The 9,499-nt window shown below is 44.4% G+C and overlaps 1 pseudogene; it reads left to right on the plus strand.

The window, feature by feature from the left end:
- Positions 1 to 7,498: 7,498 nt before the first annotated feature.
- LOC138425021 (hsc70-interacting protein pseudogene) lies at positions 7,499 to 8,860 on the plus strand (annotated as a pseudogene).
- The last annotated feature ends 639 nt before the right edge of the window (positions 8,861 to 9,499 follow it).

Raw genomic sequence — 9,499 nt, forward strand, 5'->3', positions numbered from 1 at the left:
TCTAACCCACAGTCTGACCGCTGGCTTGAGCAAGGAGGCTGGGATGGAAGCCCTTAGTCAGCCTTGCCAGGATTAAGGGGAGTGATGTCGGCAAGTCCTGCACCTGCCCAGCTTGACCCTAATTCCCCCAACCAAGAGGAAAAAAGGAGAGGAGGGCCTCTGAGTCTTTGAACGATCGATACAGTGTGAATGATCTGGAATAAATAATTCCTAAACTCTGTCCAGCTTTTGGGCTTCCCAGATGGTTTAGTGATAAAAGAATCCGCCTGCCAATGCAGGAGACACCGGTTGGATCCCTGGGTCCGGAAGATCCCCTGGAGGAGGAAATGGCAACCCACTCCAGTATTCTTGCCTGGAGCCGGAACAGAGGAGGCTGCCTATAATCCATAGAGTTGCAAAGAGTCAGACACCACTGAGCCACTGAGGACGCACACACCCACGTCCAGCTTTTTAACTTGTGTTTCAGAAACTGAAGTCCCAACAGAGACATGCCAGCTGCAGCTGCCCAAGTCATTCTAGGTCTCTAAGATTAAGGTTCAAGGCATTGGGCCCCTACAGCCCAGGACCTAGTACCTACTGTGAGCCGGGGTCACTCGAGCACTTCAACACTGCGGGGGGTTGGAGGGGTGGGGACGAACGATCTAACCTAGGCGCGGTTGGGCGGCAGTGCCGGGCGCCGGGGGCGGGGGTAGGGGGCGCGTGTGTGCGGGCCGCAGGGGCCGGACAGGGGGCCGCAGAAGCTGAGGAGGCTCCAGTCTGCGCAGGCGTAGTCTTTCTCCAGGTCCGGGGGGCGCTGAGCTTGCTGCGCCGAAACGCGGCATGCTCTCTTTGTGACTTCCAGTACGATTATAACTAGACCGCGGGTGCGCAAGCGGAGGTTTATAAAAAGAGAAAGACCGTGGTTGGCCAGTGGAGCGATAGTTAACGATAGGGACTTAACTACTGAGGCAATAATAAGGAAGGGTTAGCTGCGCTTGAGGGGCCCTGGTCTGAGAATTGCTGGTGGGAAATGTCAATGAGGACATTGGGACAAGGATTGAAGGCCTTTTCTTGACTCTGTTCCCCAGGCACTGGCCTGAAGCTTCGTGAGGGAAATCAAAGTCCATATGGAGACCTGCCCAACCCCGCCCCCCATAAATTGTGGTAGGTGGGTGGATTGCGAGGGAACAGCCCAATAGGTAATTAGACCTCATATCTGGAGTCTCTAAGGCCTCTTAGCTAAACTCCACTTTGACCTCGATAAAAAGACATTGTTTTATTGGGAAGACCTTGTTTACCCCAAAATAGTACAATGGATGTCACAGTTTCGCTTAGAATCAACTCACATTATCTTTTGCTGCCGCCACAGGAAACCACATTACCAGTCAAAAGAAAGAAAGAAAGAAACTAGATTGGAGTCTGAACTAATTATTTGTTTTTAAATCAGTCACAGCTTTATTTTTAAAATAATTTTATTTATGGCTCTTCTGGCTCTTTGTGGCTGTGTGCGCATTTTTTCCTAGTTGGGGCACGCCGGGGCAGCTCTCTAGTCGCATGTGCGTGGACTTCTCATTGCAGTGGCTTCTCTTCTTGCCGAGCCAGTGCTGTAGGTGCGCACAGGCTTCAGCAGTTGTAGCACTTGAGCCCAGTAGTTGCTGCTCCCTCAGCTCTAGAGCACAGGCTCAGTAGTTGTGGCACGTGGCCTTAATTGCTCCCCAACAGGTGGGATGTTTTCCCCATTGGGGATTGAACCCAGAACCTGTCCCCTGCATTGGTGATCGGATTCTTTACCACTGAGCCACCAGGGAAATCCCATACTAATCGTTGATGAGTTGTGTTAATTAAACAAGGAGAACTTGAGACTGAGGTGACTCTGACGCCCTGGCAGTCTACTTAAGCCAAAATCTTAAACCTATAAATGACTCAAGATCAGGTAATCAAGAAGCTAGAGGAGGGACTTCCCCAGAGTGGTTAAGAATCTGCACTTTCCACTGCAGGTCCCACCGAGGTGGGTGAGCTAAGGTCCCAAATGCTGCATGGGCAGGCCCAAACCCGCTCCCCCAACTCGCCAAAAAAAAGAAACACTGGAAGACAGTCACACACAGCCAACTGGGCTAAGCTATAGCCAATCAAATAATTTCCTTTCTTTACTTCCACATTTTCTCCATTAAAGCCTTTCCTCTGGGTCAGGTCTGAGGATGTTCAAACTACCCATGCAGTTGTGCTCCTTTCACATGCTAGCAAGGTAATGCTCAAAATCCTTCAAGCCAGGCTGAACCTACTTCAAGCCGGTACATGAACCATGTACTTCCAGATATACACGCTGGATTTAGAAAAGGTGGAGGAACCAGACATCAAATTGCCAACATCCTTTGGATCATAGAAAAAGCAAGAGGATTCCAGAAAAGCATCTACTTCTGCTTCATTGATTACACTACAGCTTTTGGCTGTGGGTCACAACAAACTGTGGAAAAGACTTCAAAAGATGGGAATACCAGATCACCTTACCTGCTTCCTGAGAAACCTGTATGCAGGGCAAGAAGCAATAGATAGAACCAGACATGGAAAAACAATTCAGTTCAGTTGCTCAGTCGTGTCTGACTCTGCGACCCCGTGGACAGCAGCATGCCACGCTTCCCTGTCCATCACCAACTCCTGGAGCTTGCTCAAATTCATGTCCATCCAGCCATCAGTATTGGAGTCAGCGATGCCATCCAGCCATCTCATCCCCTATCATCCCTTTCTCCTCCTGCCTTCAATCTTTCCCAGCATCAGGGTCTTTTCCAATAAGTCAGTTCTTCGAATCAGATGGCCAAAGTATTGGAGCTTCAGCTTCAGCATCAGTCCTTCCAAAGAATATTCAGGACTGTTTTCTTTTAGGATTGACTGGTTGGATTTGTTGCAGGAACTCTCAAGAGTCTTCTCCAACACCACAGTTTGAAAGCATGAGTTCTTCTGTGCTCAGCTTTCTTTATGGTCCAACTCTCACATCCATACATGACCACTGGAAAAACCATATCTTTGACTAGACAGACCTTTGTTGGCAAAGAAATGTCTCTCTTTTTAATATGCTGTCTAGGTTTGTCATGGGCTTCCCTGATAGCTCAGTTGTTAAAAAATCTGCCTGCAATGCAGGAGACCTGGGTTCAATTCCTGGGTTAGGAAGATCTGCTGGAGAAGGGATAGGCTACACACTCAAGTATCCTTGGGGTTCCCTTGTGGCTCAGCTGGTAAAGAATCCGCCTGCAGTTTGGGAGACCTGGGTTCGATCACTGGGTTGGGAGGATCCCCTGGAGAAGGGAAAGGCTACCCACTCCAGTATTCTGGCCTGGAGAATTCCATGGAATGTATAGTCCATGGGGTCGCAAAGAGTTGGATACAACTGAGCAATTTTCACTTCATTTCACGAGGCTTGTCATAGCTTTTCTTCCAAGGAGCAAGCAAGCGTCTTTTACTTTCATGGCTGCAGTTACCATCTGCAATGATTTTGGAGCCCCCAAAAATAAAGTTCTTCACTGTTTCCATTGTTTCCCCATCTATTTGCCATCAAGTGATGGGACCAGATGCCATGATCTTTGTTTTCTGAATGTTGAGTTTTAAGCCAGCTTTTTCACTCTCCTCTTTCACTTTCATCAAGAGGCTCTTTAATTCCTCTTCGATCTCTGCCATAAGGGTGGTGTCATCTGCATATTTGAGGTTATTGATATTTCTCCTTGCAATCTTGATTCCAACTTATGCTTCATATAGCTCGGCATTTGCATGATGTACTCTGCATATAAGTTAAATAAACAGGGTGACGAAATACAGCCTTGTCTGACTCCTTCCAATTTGGAACCAGTTTGTTGTTCCATGTTCGGTTCTAACAGTTGCTTCTTGACCTGCATACAGATGTCTCAGGAGGCAGGTAAGGTGGTCTGGTATTTCCATCTCTTGAGGAACTTTCCACAGTTTGTTGTGAGACAGAGTCAAAAGCTTTAATGTATTCAATGAAGCAGACGTAGATATTTTTCTGGAATCCTCTTGCTTTTCCTATGATCCAATGGATGTTGGCAATTTGATCTCTGGTTTCCCTGCCTTTTCTAAATCCAGCTTGATCATCTGGAATTTCTTGGTTCACGTACTCTTGAAGCCTTGCTTGGAGAATTTTGAGCATTGCTTTGCTAGCATGTGAGATGAGTGCGATTGTGCGGTAGTTTGGACATTCTTTGACATTGCCTTTCTTTGGGATTGGGATGAAAACAGACCTTTTCCAGTCCAGGAGCCACTGCTGAGTTTTCCAAATTTATCGGCATATGGAGTGCAGCATTTTCACAGCATCATCTTTCAGGATTTGAAATAGCTCAACTGGAATTCCATCATCTCCACTAGCTTTGTTCCTAGTGATGCTTCCTAAGCCCCGCTTGACTTCACATTCCAGGATGTCTGGCTCTAGGTGAGTGATCACAATATTGTGGTTATCTGGGTCATTGAGACCTTTTTTGTATAGTTCTTCTGTGTATTCTTGTCACCTTTTCTTAATATCTTCTGCTTCTGTTAGGTCCATACCGTTTCTGTCCTTTGTTGTGCCCATCTTTGCATAAATGTTCCCTTGGTGTCTCTAATTTTGTTGAAGAGATCTCTAGCGTTTCCCATTCTATTGTTTTCCTCTGTTTCTTTGCATTGATCATTTAGGAAGGCTTTCTTATCTCTCCTTGCTATTCTTTGGAACTCTGCATTCAGATGGATATATCTTTCCTTTTCTCCATTGCCTTTTGCTTCTCTTCTCTTTTCAGCTATTTGTAAGCCTTTTTTGGACTTTTTGCATTTTGCTTTTTTGCATTTGTTTTTCTTGGGGATAGTCTTGGTCACCGCCTCCTGTACAGTGTTACAAACCTTCGTCCATAGTTCTTCAGGCATTTTATCAGATGTAATCCCTTGAATCTATTTGTCACATTCACTGTGCAATCATAAGGGATTTGATTTATGTCATACCTGAATGGTCTAGTGGTTTTCCCTGCTGCTGCTGCTGCTGCGTCACTTCAGTTGTGTCCGACTCTGTGTGACCCCATAGACGGCAGCCCACCAGGCTCCCCTGTCCCTGGGATTCTCCAGGCAAGAACACTGAAGTGGGTTGCCATTTCCTTCTCCAATGCATGAAAGTGAAAAGTGAAAGTGAAGTCGCTCAGTCCTTTCCGACTCCTCCCAACCCCATGGACTGCAGCCTACCAGGCTCCTCCATCCATGGGATTTTCCAGGCAAGAGTACTAGAGTGGGTTGCCATTGCCTTCTCCTAGTGGTTTTCCAACTTTCTTCAATTTAAGTCTGAATTTTACAATCAGGAGTTCGTGATCTGAGCCACAGTCAGCTCCCAGTCTTGTTTTTGCTGACTGTATAGAGCTTCTCCATCTTCGGCTGCAGAGAACATAATCAATCTGATTTCATTATTGATCATCTAGTGACCTCCATGTGTAGAGTCTTCTCTTGTGTTGTTGGAAGAGGGTGTTTGTTATGATCAGTGTGTTCTCTTGGCAAAGCTCTGTTATCCTTTGCCCTGCTTCATTTTGTACTCCAAGGCCAAATTTGCCTGTTACTCCAGGTATCTCTTGACTTCCTACTTTTGCATCCCAGTCCCCTATAATGAAAAGGACATCTCTTTGGGGCATTAGTTCTAGACGGTCTGGTGGGTCATCATAGAACCATTCAACTTTAGCTTCTTTGGCATTACTGGTCAGAGAATAGATTTGGATTACTGTGATATTGAATGGTTTGCTTTGGTAATGAACAGAGATCATTCTGTCATTTTTGAGATTGTACCCAAGTACTGCATTTCAGACTCTTTTGTTGACTATGAGGGCTACTCCATATTTTCGAAGGGATTCTTGCCCGAAGTAGTAAATATAATGGTCATCTGAATTAAATTCACCCATTCCGGTCCATTTTAGTTCACTGATTCCTAAAATGTAAATGTTCACTCTTGCCATCTCCTGTTTGACCACTTCCAATTTACCTTGCTTCATGGACCTAACACTCCAGGTTGTTCTTTACAGCATCGGACTTTACTTCCATCACCAGTCACATCCACAACTGGGCGTTATTTCCCTTTGGCTCTGTCTCTTCATTCTTTCTGGAGTTATTTCTCCACTCTTCTCCAGTAGCATATTGGGCACTTACCGATCTGGGGAGTTCATATTTCAGTGTTATATCTTTTTGCCTTTTCATAGTGTTCACGGACTGATTCAAAATTGGGAAACGAGTAAGACAAGGCTATATATTGTCATGCTGCTTATTTAACTTCTGTGCAGAGTACATCATGTGTGATGCTGGGCTGAATCACAAGCTAGAATCAAGATTGCCAGGATAAATATCAACAGACTCAGATATGCAGATGATACCACCCTGATGGCAGAAAGCAAAGAGGAACTAAAGAGCCTCTTGATCAAGGTGAAAGAGGAGAGTGAAAAAGCTAGTTTAAAACTCAAAATGAAAAAAACTAAGATCATGGCATCTGGTCCCATCACTTGATGGCAAATAGATGGGGAAAAAATGGAAACAGTGGCAGATTTTATTTTCTTAGGCTCCAAAATCACTGCAGACAGTGACTGCAGTCATGAAATTAAAAGACACTTGCTCCTTGGAAAAGGAGCTATGACAAACGTAGATAGCATTTTAAAAAGCAGAGACAACACTTTGCTGAAAAAGGTTCATCTAGTCAAAGCTATGTGTTTTTCAATAGTTGTGTATAGATGTGAGAGTTGGACCATAAAGAAAACTGAGCGCTGAAGAATAGATGCTTTCAAACTGCAGTGCTGGAGAAGACTTTTGAGAGTCCCTTGAACAGCAAGGAGACCTAACAATTCCCTGAATATTCATTGAAAGAACTGATGCTGAAGCTGAAGCTCCAGTATTTTGGCCACCCGATGCGAAGAGCCGACTCATTGGGAAAGACCCTGATGCTAGGAAAGATTGAGGGCAGGAGAAGGGGGCAACAGAAGATGAAATGATTGGATGGTATCACCAACTCAATGGACATGAGTTTGAGCAAACTCTGGGAGATAGTGAAGGACAGAGGAAGCCTGGTGTGCTGCAGTCCATGAGGTTGAAAAGAGTTGGACACAACTTAGTGACTTAACAACAATAGCAACAGGTCTGAGGAGTGTTCATAACCACTTCTGGTTTGACGCAGTACCATTCCATGCATTTTTGCTCAAATAAACTTAAAAATGTTAACATGCTTCAGTTTAACATTAACAGTTGTGTGAGCAGAACCTTGGACAAGTCACCTGATGTCATGAAGGACAAATAAAATAAGATTTTCTTTTGGGTAAATCATGAAATGCTGTGTAAATATAATGTATCAACTTCTGATACCCTCACTGTGTCTCAGATAAGTTTGCAATAATGCCACCCAAACACCTTCATCATCTCCTTATAGTTCCTTCCTCATGGTCAGTTCAAAACCAGGATCTTCCCCTTTAGGCCATCACGCTGAAGTAGCGCCCAGACCTGGAATTGGGCCGCCTCCTTCGCCGCGCCTGCCGCCTCCCGCCACCACTAGACTATGGACCCCCGCAAAGTGAGCGAGCTTCGAGCCTTCGTGAAAATGTGTAAGCAGGACCCCAGCGTTCTGCACACAGAGGAAATGCGCTTCCTGAGGGAGTGGGTGGAGAGCATGGGGGAGGTAAAATACCACCTGCTGCTCATAAAACTAAATTGGAAGAAAATGCCAAGGAAGAAAAAACAGATAGTAAGAAAGTGGAGGAAAACAAAGACAGACGAACCACCAAGTGAGGAAAGTGATCTAGAAATCGACAGTGACGGTGTGATTGAACCAGACACTGATGCACCTCAAGAAATGGGAGATGAAAATGTAGAGATAACTGAGGAGATGATGGATCAGGCAAATGATAAAAAAAAGTGGCTGCCATTGCTGCCCTAAATGATGGTGAACTCCAGAAAGCCATTGGCTTGTTCACAGATGCCATCAAGCTAAAGCCTCGTTTGGCTATTCTGTATGCCAAGAGAGCCAGTGTCTTCATCAGATTACAGAAGCCAAATGCTGCCATCCGAGACTGTGACAGAGCTATTGAAATAAATCCTGAGGTTCAGCTCAGCCATACAAGTGGTGAGGGAAAGCACACAGACTTCTGGGCCATTGGGAAGAAGCTGCCCATGATCTTGCCCTTGCCTGGAAGCTGGATTATGATGAAGATGCTAGTGCAGTGCTGAAGGAAGTTCAACCAAGGGCCCAGAAAATCGCTGAACATCAGAGGAAGTATGAGCGAAAACGTGAAGAGCGTGAGATCAAAGAAAGAATAGAAAGGGTTAAGAAGGCTCGGGACGAACAGGAGAGAGCCCAGAGGGAGGAAGAAGCCAAAAGACAATCAGGATCTCAGTATGGCTCTTTTCCAGGAGGCTTTCCTGGGGGAATGCCTGGTAATTTTCCTGGAGCAATGGGAGGGGGAATGCCTGGAATGCCAGGAATGCCTGGCCTCAATGAAATTCTTAGTGATCCAGAGGTCCTTGCAGCCATGCAGAATCCAGAAGTTATAGTGGCCTTCCATGATGTGGCCCAGAACCCGGCAAATATGTCAAAATATTAGAGCAACCCAAAGGTTATGAATCTCATCAGTAAATTGTCAGCCAAATTTGGAGGTCAAGCATAATGCCCTTCTGACATAAAGCCCTGCTGGAGGAAAAGCAACTTAGATCACCTAATGGATGTTGCAATAATACAAACCAGTGTACCTCTGACCTTCTCATGAAGAAAGCTGGGGTGCTTTGAAGATAATCTCTGCCCCTTTGCCCCAAATGCAGCTGAAAACATTTTACAGCGGTTTGCCATGGGGGTATTCATTCAGATAATGTTTTCTTACTAGAAATTTAAAACTTTAAGCAATTTTTAAACCTTAAAAATATTTAAAAAGGTGTAGTAACCCCTACATTTTTCTTTACTAATGATTTTGATTTTTTCCATTGAATTAATTAGGCAAGTAAGATACATCAGTGTGGCAGATTTATTGTTCCAAGTTTGAGTGAAATAAAGATTTGTTAGTGGGAGACAAATACAAGATTTAAATAGATAAAGCTTGAATTGGACATATGGTTAAAAAAAAACTAGGATCTTGTGTAATACATAAACCTAGCACTTTGTTGAATTTAAAATTTTTTGGAAGCAATTTAAAATTTACAGAAAACATTTAAGAACAGTACTGGGGACTCTGGTGTCCTTTCCCCCCAGTTCCCCATTTGTCAACATTTGGCTCTGTTTGCTTATTTCTCTCAACCCCAATGTAACTATCTGTTATGAGCTGACTTGTGTTTCTCCAAAATTCAAATATTGAAACCGTAACTCCCAGTACCTCCAAATATGATCTTATTTGGACATAGGGTTGTTGCAGATGTAATTGGTTAAATTAAATTGAAATCATTCTACAGTAAGTGGACCCTTAATTCAATATGACTGATGTTCTTATAAAGGGAAATTTAGTCACAGACCTGCATATCATGAGAATATCATATGAACATGAAGGCAGAGATAGGG

This window comes from Ovis canadensis, chromosome 20, assembly GCF_042477335.2.
Source record: "Ovis canadensis isolate MfBH-ARS-UI-01 breed Bighorn chromosome 20, ARS-UI_OviCan_v2, whole genome shotgun sequence".
Lineage (NCBI taxonomy): Eukaryota > Metazoa > Chordata > Mammalia > Artiodactyla > Bovidae > Ovis > Ovis canadensis.